Here is a 17,715-nt window from a genome sequence, read left to right as displayed (position 1 = left end):
AATTGGCTTCCCAAACACAACCCCCAGTTGAAGTTCTTTGATGATTAACATTAGAGAAGTCATTTCCTAAGCTACTCTTGTGCAAAACTGCCAACTGTTATAGCCATGCTCCCAGCTCCATTAGAACTTTTAAAATATTTTTTTTTTTACTTTAGCAGTTTTCATGAAAAACTCCAAATTATGATTTTTTCATAATTGGTTAAATTGAGATATTATATACTGAATACAGTGGTAGGTTTAATTTTATTTTATTGCATTATACTAACATAAATAAGGTACAAAAAAAATGACACAAAATTCATCAGGCACCATAACACGTCTTAGGATGAAGTAAGCACAAGGCAAAACTGAAGTTTTTGCCTGACTTGAGGACCAGGAACATGCAGAGCTAATAGAAACTCTGATCTGTCATTTTTGAGAGTTTAATTTTAGGAGAGAGATCGAAGCTTAGTGAGAAAGTTTTCAGGGGCATTACAGAGCTATCACCCTCAAAAGATAGCAGCCCTAGTCTCTTGGCAGAAAGGCACAGTGCTGCTGCAGGAGGGGAGGAATCGCGTTGGTGGATCCTCTACCATTTTGTAGCTATTAAAATCTCATAGTTCATAGAGGCATATGACTGCAATAGATGACAGACTTCCCCCCTCCGCCCCTGCCCCAGTATTAGCTGTGACATACATGGACATAACATAGGTGATGGGAAGCTCTTTAGACAGTGACAGAGCAGAGCTGAATGGTTCTAAATAGGCAATTTACTTACAGGATATAATCAGAGGAATCACACAGAAAAATTAATGCACTTCAGTCAGCAATATCCAGAGAACACGCATTATAGAAACATGTATTACCAACATTTCGAGCCCAAATATAACAGCTTCTGCTGAATGATTTACACATTCAAATTATAGAACTTGAGCACTTGATTGGTTATAAAAATATAGATACACGCACTCTATATTAGCAGGGTGTCCTACTATTTGCATTTGAGCAGTGACAATGCTATGAAGCACAGCAGCAATTATTTACTTTCACCTCAGAGAAACTCTCCCTCAGACTTGTTTGCTTGCTTGCTTTCAATATGAAATTTTTGCCGAGGACATAAAGTTCAGCTGAAATAACTCAAGTAAACAAAGCCTCAGGAGCAGCAGCTCCAGCAGAGCTTTTCCCCCGCGCCCCAGACCAGCAGCCCCGTGGCACCTACAGAGCAGACTGGAGCACCGAGCCCTTCCCAGGAGCACTGACTGCTCTTGCCTCGTACTCCTACAAATCTTCAACAGGCTCGTGCATGTATGCCATCTTCCGTAGTGGGGCAGAGGACCAGGAAATACTGACAAGACACAGACAGGAGAAACAAGGCTGAATCTCTATGCCCCAGTGGCTGCGCAGTGGGTGTTCTTCCTCATTCGGGAAGTTGCAGATTTGCTCCATTTCAGATCTTTGCTGCCTGGCCATGACCAACCACTCAGCTTTCCTCCAGCTCCCTGTACCTCACACAGCTGATAAACTTTATAGCTTTTTCTCCAGCTGCATTGCAAACGGTGCTATACTTGAGATGAAAAATGAATGCTCTTATGTAGTACTGATTTGCAGACAGAAAGAGTCAAGAAAGGGGTTACTGATACAGATCCAAGCAACTTCATCCCAAGAGGAAACGCAATCACTATAATTCCCTTTCCTAAACTTAATTAGATTAATTCTGTGTTTAGTAAGAATATTTTTAAAAAGCACCTGCTTAATTCTCTCACTAACAATCCCCAGCAAAACCATATGTATATTAAAAACATGCATTGGTATGTGATAACCAGAAAGTTAAAATGTTGATGTGTCTACTTCCACCTCACGCCAGCACACTTGAAGACGCCTTTCGTTAGCCCATCAGTTATATTAGCACTCCTGTCATGCAAAGTCAGATGCCTAGAGGCATCCAGGTGAAAATAAGAGAAAAGGACATAGACAGAGAAATGAGGCCAATTCTAACATTTTAAAAAAAACGAAAGACATAAATGCTAATTTTAAGAGTCAATTAGAAGTATAAATAAATAAATATGTAGCAACAGTAAGGTCAAGTATCATTTAGAATCAGAGCTGTGAATACTGCAGTTACCTAGACAACATCTGCTTCTTTTTCTATTTAGGATTTCCCCCATGTAAAGTGGCATAAAAAGTAACTGAGGTTTTCAAGGGTTATTTGGGTCTCTTTAATGGAAGTCATTATAAATATATATATACACACACACATATATATATTAAGTATTGTCTTAAGGGGAAAATGTCAGTTTTCACATACAAAAATGTGCATTTAAAAAACCCCAAAGTACCACTTCACTAATTGAGAACAACAAAAACCCCACAACTTTAATGCACCTGAAGTTAATGCCTAGTCCAAACTAGTCACCAAAATCATTTCAATAGAGTGATTAACATTTGAATGATTTATGTCCTGGATAACTAAAGGCAATTCATGAATGAGTTTTATTCATCTTGGCATTTCAGATTTCTCTGAAAACAAAGAAAAGCCAAACCAAGAAATAAGGTTGCTGCATCATGAAAATCTGTTAGGAGCATCCAAGAGCGTGTCAGATTGGCAGGACCCATTCAGTTTCAAAATCCATCAGGGTCTGCGCCGAAATATTCCAGAGTTAATGAAACGGTCAAACGAACCCCCGCTTGTAACTTGCATAACGAAGCACTGTAGGCAGAGAAATGGTATGCTTAAATTCAGCTTCCTTCAACAGTAATATTTACTACTGTTAAAATCTTTCAGCTTAAAAAGAAAGTGCTCAAAGGCAAATTTGTATCCGGGAAGACAGATTACTGCATTAATTGAAATTCACTAATTTGCTCTTGCTGCAAAATGAAAAGAATAGTTATCAGATTGGAGCAAAGAACAAAATGACATTTCTGAGACATTAATCTTTACAAGATGTTAAATTACTTGTAAAACCTCAAGAAAAACAGAGGAGTTAGTCAGACTATCATTTTCTCAAGAAATGAGAGCAACTGATCTAATTGGATCATGTAACATACTGAGGACATAATTCTTCAGTAAGTTTGGTGAATGAGTCAGTGAGGTTCCATAAGGACAGCTGTCTTGTCATAGACAAGCAATAAAAAGAAAAAAAATACTATTTTTCTCTGTCACCTGTTAGTTCTGCCTATTTCATTTCCAACCTGGTCTTGAGCAATATCTTGCAGTGGTGAAGAGCGTATGAACAGGACAGTGCGTGGGCTTTTGGAGCAAGGTGATAGAAAGGATTTGACTGCAGAAGTTTATAGAAAAATCTCCCTAATTATGTGGAAAATAGAAGCAGCTATTTCCATATTGATATTAAAAATGGATAAAAACTTGGCTTATAACTATACCGGTGATCTCAGCCCATCTGGATAATCACTGTATATATCCTAAATCCAGGATAATCAATTTCATTGCCTGGCTGTACTTCTAAATCTCAATTATTCATACCATTCAAATCAGAGACTATTAAAACCTTCACTATGAACTAGTTTTATTTTGCCATTATGAAGAGAAAACACACCTGTCCTTTTTATCTCTTTGAAAAGATACCTTGCTTTGTGTTACTTAAGTGCAAATTATGGGTTGGAAATTGGCTTGTAATCATTTTCTGGTAGTCCTGTTCCATGATTTGTTGGTTGTTGACCAATGACGTTCCTAGATTTTCATTTTTTTTTAAATATTAAGAGTTTAGGAAGCCTTTCCTCACCGCATCTGTTTATTTTCTTGAGACCTTTCATTAAGGATTTTTGCCTCATAGCAGTGTCAACTGTTAAAACCCCACTAGCCACAAGAGCCAGAGTTCCATTTGAGGAGAAAATGGTGGCTTTAACATTTGTTTTCATAGTCTGTCAGAGGGAAAAGGACACTTGAGGAGGAGCAACTTTCCCCACTTCTATGCCCAAAAGTATAAAGGCAAGGAAGTGGGAGCCAGGTGAAGGTGCCCATCTCCCTTTTCCCCCCACCCTGCTCTGCAGCAACAGGTGCACCACATCAGCTGATGGCACATCAAAACTACCTCAGCAACGTCTGAAGACAGACATTTAGTGCCTTTCCTAGTCTTCATTTGCTCAGCTACTCAGCTTCATCCCCAGCCTAAAGCTAAGCCATGGCTGCCTCAAAGGGTTCTGTCAAACCACCAGGCTCCATGGTTACTTCCAAAGAAAACTCAGTGCTTCAATTTGGGCAATCTCCTAACATTTCAGAGATGCAAGTTACGTCTATGCAGACCAAACTTCCAGCTCCTGAATTGCAGCTGCACCTAAAATGCTTTGTACTTGCATAGAAAATTCTTCAGCCCTTGAGAGCGAGCAGGAGGCACCCAGGACCAGCCAGGCATAGCCAAGACAGTTACAGTGCAGTGTAGCCATCATATAAGACTAGATTATTGTCAAAACACAGAGGTGAGATCATGTCAGCAGCTTCTTTTACATGTGGGAGCATGCATGAGCATGGTGGGATATTTAAGAATCACAAAAATCACAACATTGTCACAGTTGCATTTTAACCTCACACATAGCAATGATTTACTGGGTGTATTTTCTCCATACAAGGCTTTTCCTTTAAAAGCACTGCCACAGAACCCTAACCAATCTGGCGGCACAGTTACAGCCAATGCAAAGAGAACCCCCCGCACGCGCCACCAGCTTCAGAGGGTGCAGAGAGAGAGTTGGGCCAGTCCCCACAAGCTTCAGGATTTTCAAATGTTTGGTTCTTGCGGAAACTGATATCATAAATAAGTACAAGCTTTTACCAAAAACCTTTAATACATTTAATGACAGAGCTAGGGCAGATATAGTCAAAGAGCAAAGCATTTTGCATGCACATATAGAGAGAAACAACCTGCAGGCAAAGGCATCCTTCTGTCAGATCCAGCTCCATCCCTCCACAGGGAGGCAGGTATTTTGGGAAACACACGCTACAGCTCTTAGCTGTATTTCTTTCATTTTGCATCACACACATCTCAGACAGGTTTTGCTTTAGCCATCTGCTGAGGGTACCATCCACAGGTGTCATGATGGAAACACAGCTGATGAAGTCCAAAGTTTGAACAGAAACACCTGATTTTGTATTGGCAGGGCTCATACTGACAGAAGCCAGATCTACAGAAAGCAGTTGTGGCTTGTTGAGTGTAGCTGGCTTACAGGCAGAGCTTTCCTACCTGCCCAAAGGTTTAATTCCAGCTCTTAGCTGTTAGTACTTCTGCAAGTTCTTATGACACAAGGGCCACAGGAATCACACCCTTCACGCAAACCTCATGTGTTTCAACTAACAAATTGGGATTTCAGACTGCCACATTTCAAGGAAGACTGTTACTTCCCTCTCTCAGCGTGCTTGCAGTAAGAGTCAAAGGCATTACAAAATTAAACAGGTTCGACTCAAATCTCAGCAGAAAACCACACTCAAAGTCACCTATGGATCCTCCAGTTCCTCAAGTCATTTACACTTCATGCAATTGTTTCAAGCACATTTCTCCCAGAGCAAAGCATTTGTTTCAAGCATGTCCTTACATTTTATTGTTCTAAAGCAAAAACATTTTGTATCTATACAAACACAAAAAGTCATTTGTCTGCTCAAACTCTCCACAAGGAGCTTCAGCTAACCTCAAGGTCACCTTTGATGTAGGCAGCCCATCACTTGGCCTCATCTTGTCCACCTGTGTGACATCAGGCCAACCTGCCAGCCCCTACCCTCTCCTTCTAGCTTCTGCATTTGAGCCCTTAGGGAGCATGAGCACAACAATACATATATATATATATATATAAAAAAAAAGTAATTATTTCTTGCCACCTTCCCCAGCAATATTAGAGATGAAAGCAAAAACCTGTGCACTATGCCAAAAAAATAATAGGCACCACACCTACATCAAACCCACCATCACACAAAGAGAGGGACCTCGCAGCCCCGAGAATCAATCTGGTCATGGCTGAACCTCACAGTTTTACAGAGAGCTTTACTGTGCTAGAAACCACCTTTGATTGTTTGTGTTTCAAGACTGAAGTTCAAAACGTTTGGTAGTCACTTGAAGCTGTAGGGCTTGATTTTTGCCTATATTGTCAAGGCTTTGAGATTCCGAGTAACATAGAATTAATCCTTTAAGTCACCTAGTGTTCTGATTAGAAATACTGCAAAGTTATCCATGGAGGGATGGGAACGACTGTACAACTTGAGACTGATGCTGCAAAAACATTACATTTTTCACATTAAAATAGAAAATGCCTGAGTTTTATTTGGAGCAACCACACAATTGGTTTTCATTTGCGGTTACGTGAGAAAAGGCAAAAAAGACATTCTTCTTAATATTTGGTTAAATTCATATCCTTTTATGTCTTAACAGCCCCATAACATTTACCTACACACTTATTTAAAAATCTGCTTGCTGAAATACAGACAAAAACAACATATTGCACTTGTGAAAGCCCAGAGATTAACACAAACTTCATGAAATTCTTAGTCAAGTATTCACTTCTACAGCACTGAACACGCAGACCGATGGGCCAGGAAAAGCACTAGGTCTTTTCATCTGTTGCAGAAATAACTGTTCTTTAAAACCGCTCACTTCAGTTCTTATGTAAGCAGAAGACTCTTTGAAGTGAAATAAAGTTTTACAAAACGTAGGCTAAATAAAGATCAGAGAACCTGAAAACTCTCTAGTATTTTTATCTCTTTCTGCACTGCAGAAGATAAAGCCTACATCAGAAGCCGCTTCAATAACCTCCCAGACAAGCAGCAGAAACGCTTTGCCATTGAGGAAAAATATTAACCTCTTGAGAAAAAGAAGATTTCATAGAAGATGCAAAGAAGAAAACAAGCACACAACTCTTACCTGACAAAGGGCTGAAGCTGCACTGGTTTGTTCAACGCCTTCAGCAGACAGAGCCCCAAAGTTGTGCTCAGCAGCGCAGACCTCCACCAGCTCCTCAAAGTTTCTCCCCCACTCACCATAACACAGACCAAACACCACACATCCCTTCTCTCTGACCCTCGAAGATATGGCTAGCTAACAACTTCAGCTGCAATTAATGAGCAACTTCTCAGGCATCAGATTACCCCTGCAGAGACACCTGTGAACCCTCACACCTTTCATGAATTTACCTCAGTAAATAACTCTGCTGCGAGTCCCTAAGTAGTAGCAGAGCCTAGCTCGCTCCCCATGTGCTAGAAGACCTTATATTTACCTCCAGAAATTTGTGAGGAGAGTCTGCTTTTGTCTAGAGGTGGAAGAAAGGGACTTTTTCAACTTTTATATGGTTTTCCACTTTCAAACGTGTAAACAGAAAGACTCCAAAGTCATACCTTAATCTCTAAATAAGCTGCACTTTAAGGCAGTTGAGCCGTTTGTTTTGTCAAGGCTAAATGTTTTGAACCAGCATCTTATTGAAGAAATTAAAGAAAAAGAATTTTTGAAATAAAAAACCCCAAACCCTAACTATTTCTTCACTGAAAGATCAGTTGAACAAATCACAGCTACCAACAGTTTTCCATCTCCTCATCTGGTTCCATGTGTGAAGAAAAAACTATCAGTGTCTTGGGATCAGTTTAAATGCAAACCCTCAGTCAGCTGTAACTCACACCTATAGAGGTTCAGCACTTGGTCCTAAAGAAAATGGCCCACTGAATTTCTGTTAAACATTGCTAATTCTAATATACTTCAGACTTTGGTGTGTCACTCAGTTTTTATTCCTTAGTGCAAAAGTCAGATTTTATTTCTTCCGTTTTGATTAAAAAAAAAACCCACAAGATCCTGTAAACTCTAAGTAGTTGTTTTGAACTGAAGGTTTTTCATTGTCAGTCTTCAGCAGAAGGCTGGTACTTAAAATAAAAAAGTGCTTCATCTGTGTCTAATTGCTATTACATTACATCTTGCCCACATGAACTCCTCGGTGAGAAAGACTGACAGGTAACCGCTCGGAAAAGCAAGCTCTGAACATGGCACATCAGCAGCTCTGAGAAGGAAAAATATCGAGCCTGGGACTAAGGAAGGGAGTCTTACCTTCAGCTGTGGTAAAACCACATCTTGCTTTCCCGAATGAAATCATCTTTAAATGTTCCCACAAACTTGCTGAAGCATTTAATTCCTGATGGCAAGATTACAGTATAGATATGTATAGCAAGGTTTTGTAGTTGCTTTTCATGTCGTTATTTCTAATGTAAGCCATTATTTTAGCTAACATACAGTCTAATGGTTTTGAAGCCCACTTATTGCATTAGAAAAAAAAGCTGTATAGCTATCTTATTACCAAGATAGGGTTTCTTCAATGTATTATCAATTGCAGTGGTAAGATTCGTATGATTTACTGCATGGGGACTTTCATCTGTGCGGATTAGCTGGTAAGGAATGAGATCATCCTGCAGTCTTTTACTCTCTCCCCTGCCTGGCCGCCTACTTTCATGAAACCAATGAAGATGTAATAATTTTGACATGTCTGCCTATGGATTAAACAGTTAAGGTGCAGACACACACACACAGTACGGGCATGTAAAGTCTTCTCTCTTCAGGAAACCAAGAACAAAGCCCCCACCATCTGCTGTATCAGGTTGCAGACATCAGAACTTACCTACAGCTGATCTTTGCCATGACTGCATCCCAGCAGAGCTGCAGGTAACTCCTGCAGGACCAGAGCAACGCATCTTGTCGAAAGGCAGATGTGTAAATTGACTCCCCAGGCGAATGGACGCGACTGCCACAGTCACCCCACAGCCATCTGCTGAACATTGGGCTGTTGGGCTGCCCTCCAAGCCACCAGGCACACGTTTGTGAATTTTGAGCCTAAAGAAAGTCCAGGAGTGGTGCCTGACAAGGTGCTGTACGATGTACTGCCAGGGTTTTTTAGGTGTCACAAGGAACGCACAGATCTAGATACACTGAATCGCAAATATGGGATCTTTCCACACTGCAGCTTACTTTGCCTACTGAAGAAAACAAGAAGGGTTTTATTATTTCTTAGGCAGGCAGCAACATATTTTATGCAGTTTCTTCCTTCTGATGAAAATATATTTTAAATAGTTTTTATTCAAAAGTCAAACTAGGCTTTCAGTCTAAGGCAGAGAGAAAGACCTTAAAAAGAAGTATAAATTGTGATTACGTTTCATGCTCAGGAAATTTCCGCAGTTTGAGACATCTCTAGCGTTGTCTGGACTGACTTGCTGGAAGCTTTGCTTTTCTCTCTGTCAGTGTAACTGGGTGCTGCCCCGCAGCACTCCCCACTCACAACCCCACTACCTCCTGCAAGCAGATATTCAGGCATGAATCACATCGTAAGCAGCATCAGCACAGAGCCTGAAACGTTTTCTTTTGGCATCTAATTCACCCCAGAGGTGAGAGGCTGTTGAATAAACTCACAACAACTGCACACCCAATTTTTAAAAAAACTTACTTCCCCGTCAATGAAAGCAACCTGCCAGTGGCAATTAATAATTATTGATATATATAGGTAGTAAATAAGGGATAGACTAACCATAATATGCAAAAACATGTCTTTTCCCTATCCTTGGTGGCACTTCTATAATGAAACTCCCCTCAGGACATTTTTTTCCTTCCTCTCTGTACCTTTGTACAAAAACAAGCCAAAAAAAAAACCAAACCCAAAGAAAAAACTTTGGGTTTAGTCTTGCAGTTTCTTTAGGGAGAGGTAGAAAGACATAGGATGTTTCAGTGCAGTCCTCTTGTAATTTGGCAACCTCTGCAAGCAGCGCTGACCCAATTCAGCCCTTTCAAGAACAGACAGCATTTTGTGAAGCTTTACAATCCATTATATGTGTTTTAGATAAACAGGTAACAAAGAAAAAATAAAAAAAAAAGAAAAGTCTCGGGTGGCACATGAGGCCAAAGAAAGAAGCACTAAATGAAAGCGGAAAATTTACTAGAACCTCGTCAAAAAGTCTCAGCTCTTTTTCTCTTTATGGAAGAGAATCATCCCCATATATTGTACTCAATTAAACTGTTTTTCAGCCAGCGTGAAAGCTCAGCCTCTTACTTAAAAAAACCCCTTTCATAGCTGCTCAGAAACTTCTCAAAGGAAGCCAGGATCAGCTGAGATAAGGAAAGGTGAACATTTCCACCTGTGTTTTTCACCATTTCCCAGCATACTAAAGCCTGGTTCTCCTTTGGATTACCTAGTAAAATAGTTCTGGACTGGTCTGATTTGCCCTTGCTCAACCCAAGAGGCTGTCAGGGCACTCCACCAGTCCCTACAGCCCTGCCCAGCCTCCCCCGGGACCTGCTCCCAACTGTGACATGGGATAGGCCCTGTCCCGGCATCCCCGGGATCCTACTCGGCTCCCGGTTTTTGCTACACCCCGGCAGAGCCAGCGGGGAGAGAAGAGGAAACCATTGCACTGTTCTGAGAAAGAAAATGCTAATAAAAGCGGAAGGGCCCATAAACTTATTACCAAGTCTTCCCTTGCGCCAGGCACAACACAAATCAAGGGGCTTTCATTCTGCAGAAGCACAGCTGGTTCTGCATCTGCAGTTTAATTTGCATCAAGTCGCTGTAGGTGTCTCACCAGAGGATGTGCCCATAGTGACCTCAAAGAGAGCAGCAAAACTGCAAGGACAGCTGGCATTGCTTTTCTAACTGTACCATTCCCATCCCCATCCCTCCTTTAGACACCTTTTCCCACTGATTTTTAGATATTTTTAATGACATATAGGTCCTACTCTAACAACATCATGAAGTGATAGGGCATCTGCCCCCAGGTTCACAGCTGCCAGAAGAACAGCGATGATGATTTAAATGGGAAAAGACACAAACTGATAGAAAAAGGTTAGTGGGTGCTGAAATTTGTAAATCTTACTGTCAAGGAACTGGTAAGTCACCCGGTGAGTGAAAAGAACCCGGAGTATCTCTAACCCTGACAATTTCATGCAAGAAGGTAACTCTTCTTGTGATTCACAGCAACGATCTACATGAAGATCTGGAGGTGGCCTGCATGACCTGCGCGCTACCCTTCCCACCACCCGCGGCTGGCTGTCCGTCTGCTGTTCCTTCTCACCCCCACCCCTCCCAGGGAGCATTTGAACCATCCTTGCAAAGAGGAAAAAAAGTCAATAGGACAAACTGAGAAGGGGATGGTAATTAGGTCTGGGTTGTTTTCAAATGCAGAAAACTAGTGAACCCATAACCACCAGTAAAGTATTAACTAAGGTGATCTGAGATGGGAAACGTCCACTGGTGCCTCTTGATTTTGTAATGCTAGCCTTCTGTTTCCTTGGCTTTATTACAAATGCTCCCAAATCAAGATGTTTTGTTCTGTGTCAAGCAAAATATTTTCTTCTATGCAGAACAGTATATGTGCTTGTTTATTCCAGAATCAATAAACTCAAAACTGATCTTAGCTGATCTTATTATATTGATCTTCAAGGCGTTTTCACCCATTTGGCCCTCACATTATCATCACATTAATAGCCATATTATTCTTGCAACCTTAGTGCAGATTCACCAAGATATACTCCGTGAGTGTCCAGCTCAGTTAAAAATCACTCTGCATGTTCATTTTCTTAACCTCAAGCAAGTACCTGACTGGGTCAAGGCCTAAATTGAAAAACAGGGTGATCTTCAGCGCTGGTTTAAGGATAACACAGTGAAGCTATACGAAAAAGGAGGGAGGAAGAGAATTATGTCTTCTTCCTTTTACTAAAAAACGTAAAGCTATTTATAATTAAGAGCCACAAAATCTCTTGAAATACATGTATTTAAAAAGACAGTTATTCTAATTGCAGCTTTCCTTAAATAGGGAAGACTTTATATAGACAGTTTATAATATAGTCATTGACACAGAGAAAAATTGATTTACATGATAAAGAATTTATTTTAGTAGCACTTGCCAAAACTGTTTGGCTTTATTATGAAATTAAGTCCCTGTGAATGTTATACTTGGTTATACCTTGACCACAGCAGGGAACAGACGCCTGCTGTCTTTCTGGTTGCGAGAATACAAACCTCTGAAAGCATTTTTATCTACCACAGAATAGCTGGTAATTTCAGACACATCCTTAATTCAAACTCCAGTTCAGAGAATTCTTAATATAAAATGATGCCTCTCAGGAGAACCTTTCCACCCAATGTTTAATGTACTTGCTAACGCAGTTAAACTTGTGTTTTCTAGACAAAATAATATATACAAATAATAGCTGTATACCATGGCAATTTAAACCAGTTTCTGATTTGTATGAGAAAGATCCAAAAGCGGAGAGCAGAAATTTGAATGAGGCGGTGAAGACATGCATGGGAAGTGTTGCTGCTCAGAAGCTGTGAAGAGTTCAGGACAGATGGATGATGAATAATTATAGAATTGTAGGATTAAAAGAGTTAGAACTTCAATACTGCTCGTACATCTGCCTGCTAATTCAGACTATCTCTCCACATACAGGTAGCCATCTCAAATGCAGACTTGAAAGGAAGGTCAAGGCCCTTTACAAGAAGACGTACAGGCTAGAAACAGCAGAATGATAGAAATGGCTATAATTCTTCTTTATACAGTATGCTCCTGTTCCAGTAAACCAAGTAGCTTGGTTTTCTTAATCATTTATTCCCAGCTCTCATGTTTCTTGTGTTGCCTTTTCCACCTTTCATGGTTGTAGAAGACAAGTTCTTTGAGTGGCTTAAACTGATTTCAGCTCTTTGGAACTAGCCACTGATAGTCAATGCCGCGTCCAGACCTGGTCACTCCAGAGCTAACTTAAGCTATGCTTTTCTGGGTGTTGATGAGGCTCCTTTTCCAACTGCGCTGCAAATGCCACTTGCCCTTCTTACTCCCACCCAGGTATTGCTGAGTAGGATCATTTCTAAATATTATCACGTCACAGAATATCTTCTGTGGGCTTCTATTTCTTCTAGTGGACTACTTGAGATGGCACCATGTGATGCTCTGTGGTGACATTGCAGATAAAAGGAACACAGTTACAACAGCCTTTGCTTAAAGGTCTTTTGCCATTTACCTGCTTCAGGTGTGCAGGGAGCCAAGGCCAGAGGGATCCATACGGAGATCAGACTGACCAGTCCCTTCTCAGTCCCAGGTTTCTTTGAAACTGTTTAGAAGAGGCCAAAGTATTTGACTGAACCCACTAAGTTGCGTTTGGCTAAAACATCTTTTCCAGAAAGGCCTGAGGACATCAAACAGTGAGTTTACCTGTTCCTGGAGCAATATGCTGCTTAAGCCTTCTAAGTCTAAAAAGTGATGCCTAGTTTCCCATTTGAATCACCTTGATCTCTGCACTCCTTATTGCTGATGCAGGTCTTGCATTTTTCATTAAACACAACATATTGGTGTCTGATACGCAACCCCGCAAAGCTACTCAGACACGGTATATTCCAGAAGCATTCCTCCCTTCCATAAGTGTGACCTCGCACGCCTTGCTGCTAGATGCTGAACTTCGCAATTTTCTGGTGTTTAAAACACATTTCAGCTGAATGGGCTCAGCTTAGCTCTGTGATTTACCTCTCCACAAAACTTAAGAACCAGAAACTTAGTAACAGATTTCATATACCCTTCTCTGTTGTTTATAAAAAACACTGAGTTGTATCAGACCTAGCACTAGTTTTCACAGTTCCATTGGAAATACTGCAGTTCAGTGATGATATTCCACTAACAACGACTTTTGGGGATCCGCCAGTCCGTAGACCATTTCTCCTAGGCTTTGCTACTATAGTGATATTTCTTTTTATTTGGTTGGTTCGGTTTGGGTTTTGGTTTTGTTTGTGTGGGGTTTTTTTTGTTAAGTGACACAGTAAAGTCCCTGAATACTTAGAAATTACTGGGATGCCTTTGAGAAATATTACTGAATAGCATCTCTAGCTCTGTTTACAGTCCGTAAGAGAAAGGCTCCTTCTCAGGATGTTCTCTCATATAAAAGTGTGTGGGTGTATTATGATGTAGCAAAATGCATGAACGAGGGGCATCTATAAAATCCCTCATTAAAACATTCAGCATCTAAGTGCTGCTACCACTTGAACTGCCGCTTCGGACTGAAATTATCCTGCCAGTCCTACAGGCACTTTAACAGAGGACTTTTTACCTGATGATGATTTTGGTTTCGTGACAAAGGAAAACTAGACAGTGCACAAGGATACAGTTGAATTTCTGTGCCTAACATACTGGCACAAAAATGAGAAGTTAACCACCCTGGCTAGTGAAAATGACCCAAGCGTGGCGAGATCAGGCTGCCCCGGGAGAGGTGAGACTTTGGCACGACGAGATATCGAGTGTGGGAACCCAGTGCTGGAGCGTCGGCTACAGGAGCGACACCACGCTGCTCCATACTGCTCCACCTGGTACAACAATGTGCTCTGGCACCCGTGTCGGAGAGGCAGATTGGGAGACTGTCTCTCAACTGTGCAGGGAAACTGCCAGGCTGATCAGAAACTGAATCGAGATGCAATTTTTTCTCTACTAGGAGAATCTTGCTTTGCAATTGTACATCCAGTGATGTCAGATATAAGCTCCAGACTGGTTCTGTAAATTGCCATGTTTCCCCCGTATTTAATAGATTATACTATTAAAAAGTATAACGCTAATTGGTTTACGTTACAGACACTCCCCCAGAAAAGTTGATAATTCTTTGGTGTTTGGGATGAAGCCAGAATGTAACAGCTTCCTGCACCCTCAGCCCCGCTCAGGGCTACAGTGGAAGAAGGCACGTCCCCTCCTGCGTGGAAACGCGTGAGCAGCACGCAGCACAACAGCCACTCCGGACATTTCCTCACTGGCAGGAGTCATCCTGCAGACTCTCTGTGCCCTTCAGAGAAAGATGCACAGCAACGGGCTAAAATCCTCGAGGGATCAGTGCGGAAAATACAGAACAAAACCAATAGTGTGTGTTTTCTGCAAATCCAAAAGCAACCAAGGGACTGGTTGAAGAAGAGGCAACAGAACTAATTTCACACCATGAAGAAAACTCATGCACTGTTTGTGTCTTCCAACAGCCACTCTTTTTCATAAAAAAAATCTGTCTACCGTTCCTTGCATTTGTGTTTGGTTTGAATTGTACTTTGCCTGTTTAAAATGCGCGTGTGGAAAATTTCACTTGATTCTCTGATCCCCATTTCCAGCAGCACTAAGACCCTGTCAGAGCTAGAGAAAACACTGACAGGAAAAAATACAATTGGCAATAGGGCACCTTGGAGTCAATGAAAGGTTTTTTCCTTTCCCTGCACATGTATCACACTGACAAGATGTTCCAGACTCCTTTGTAGCCAGCTTTGGCCAAACACTCCATAGGACAGTGTCCATAGTTCTGACACTGAGGCCAGCAGAAGTCTGCATGAGGAATATCATACCAACACCCACCTACTCTCTCCCATAGGGGACTCACTTCTGTGGCAGGTTCAAATCTAATTATTTTCCAGAAAAAAAATAGTTGTACCTGGAATTGTTGGTCCAGGATTCTCAAATTCACTAGCAAACAGTGAAATACCATAAAATGGGAATTCTAGATATTACCAAAAAAGAAAAAAAGAGGTGCATTAAATTTGGAAAGAATTTATGATTTTCAGACAAAGTAAATTATAACACATAGTTACAGCCCCTTTCTAATTGTTTACACCTGATTTTGAGTTCAGGCTGCTTCCTCCTCCATGACATAGAGGGAAATTCTCCTGAAGATCCAATTATACCATATAGTGTAGCAGCTATAATTAAATGAGAGGAAGCCTGATCTGTGCTCTGTGACACTTGCTCGTATGAAAGATTTGTCAGTAATTGGCTTAACTGAGAACAGCTGTAAAATTATGCTAACAAATCAGACAGCAAAGATTCAGCTACCAAAATAGAATTTGGAGTTTAAAAGTCTTTTTCTTCCCCAAACGCACACAAACACACACTTTAATTGATTTACCTTTTTTTAAATGCTGAAACATCCTGAAACATAAAAAGGAGTAATTTAAAGAAAATTCCAATAAATCTTGCCCGGGAACTGCCTCATACTTTTGACAAATCAACATTTTCCAAGAATCCTTTCTTCCACTCATTAATGGAGATCTGAATCTCATAATGGAGATTGAACTCTGTGGAGCAGAAAGTGTATCTGAGACTTGGGACTCTCCTAGATTTTTCAAAGGTAGCCTCATGTAGTTTTCCTAGGAGTTTTAGTTAAATTGACATAAATCCAACTACTGCCAAAGGTAACAAATGATGCTATACCACACCACACTTTTTATCTATTTTTTGGCTCAAAGATAGACTTTCTCCTATGTTTTTTGTAAGCTTTCTAAAAGAAAGATATTCACCAAGGTGCACACCTCAGCACACAACAGATTGTAAGGGAGCTGGAGCCAAAAAAATGCTTTGTACATAAATTGTGTGAAGACAGAGACAAAGTAAGCCCCAAATCCTTTACTGGTGCAGGGGTTTGCATTATAATTTTATTTGTATACCACTTAATGCAAGCTTCTAAAAGGGAGATCAAACAGGCTGAGATGAAGGTGGAGCCATATGATCTCTTTTGGAGTATTTTTGCTTGCAGAGTGAAGATAAGATATTAGGAAAAATTACTTTACTGGAAGAGTGGTCAGGCACTGGAACAGCCTGCCCAGGGAGGTGGTGGAGTCACCATCCCTGGAGGTATTTAAGAAACGTGTAGACATGGCTCTTCAGGGCATGCTCTAGTGCCCAAGATTATTGGTTTGTGGTGGGGTGTCGTGTGTGGGGTTGTGGGTGTGGAGTTTAGTTCGTGGGTGCTTTTTTTGTGTGTGTGGTTTTTTTTTTTTATGTGGTTGGACTCGATGATCTCAAAGGTCCCTTCCAACCACTAAGATTCTGTGATAAGTGACCAGGGTCCACATTAGGGACAGTTGTTAGATCCACGTGAGCCCTTAATTTAGCATTGTTCCATGGGCACTAATATATTTGCCTTTTAAGTCCTCAGCTCAAGTAAACCAGCGACCATCAGTAGCTGGATAGAATGGACAGTCCTTGGCTTAACCTCGGTATAAGGCCGCAGTAAGGCCCTTCAGCTGTCCTTTCCACCGCTCCACCTACCTGTTGGTACAACCAAGGAGAAGCAAAGCCTGTAACCAGGTAGAAACAGGGGTAGACGTATCCCACCCCCAGACACTATAATAGGGCAACCACTCAGCCAAGTGTTATCAGGCAACATCAGCCTTGCTTTGTGTGCACTTTCAAAATACTTAAAGTAAAGCAAAAACTGCATTTGAAGTAAAGGATTTTCTTTGCAGAGTTTAACGCACTTTCTCCCTCCTTCTGCATGTTTGTGTAGAAGGTAGCTCAGGAGACAGCTCTTGATTTATGGCCAGTATAAATCAAAGAAGGGGCCACTGATGGGCTGCACACAACCTAATTTGTCTGGGAACCCCAAAAGGGTTTGCCAAACACTAGAAGATTAGCAGTTCTCACTTACCCTAGTGACAAGAATATGCCTTCAGCACTGATAAATATTCAGAGACTACCCGCTGCTGACCGCCACTTCTGCAGAACTGCCTGGATTAACTCCGCAGGGGGTCTGAGAGGGACACAGCCTTAAGGGATATAAAGTCTGAGATTTCAGCATGCTGCAGGGACCGAGCAAGCCACAAGTTTAAGAATTCAGGGAGACTTCTCCCCGAAACAGTCGTGAAGGGCAGTACAAACGCTGCACTCTCACAATAAACTGCCTGAAGAACATTCAGAGGTATCCTTCACCACAAATCTACGGTTTTCATTTGTTCATAGCTACATTTCTCTGTATATAATGTTTCTACAGACTTATC

General features: G+C 41.1%; 1 long non-coding RNA gene across 1 annotated transcript in view; it reads right to left on the bottom strand.

The window, feature by feature from the left end:
- The window catches only part of LOC141744891 (uncharacterized), a 136,348-nt gene extending 129,373 nt beyond the window's left edge, over window positions 1–6,975 (bottom strand). The window contains exon 1 of the long non-coding RNA XR_012587619.1: window positions 6,837–6,975. This is a non-coding gene — a long non-coding RNA (uncharacterized LOC141744891). The remainder of the gene's footprint in view (window positions 1–6,836) is intronic.
- Window positions 6,976–17,715: the final 10,740 nt, after the last annotated feature.

Source organism: Larus michahellis, chromosome 6 (genome assembly GCF_964199755.1).
Source record: "Larus michahellis chromosome 6, bLarMic1.1, whole genome shotgun sequence".
Classification (NCBI taxonomy): Eukaryota; Metazoa; Chordata; class Aves; order Charadriiformes; family Laridae; genus Larus; species Larus michahellis.
This window is presented reverse-complemented; position numbering and strand designations above follow the sequence as displayed.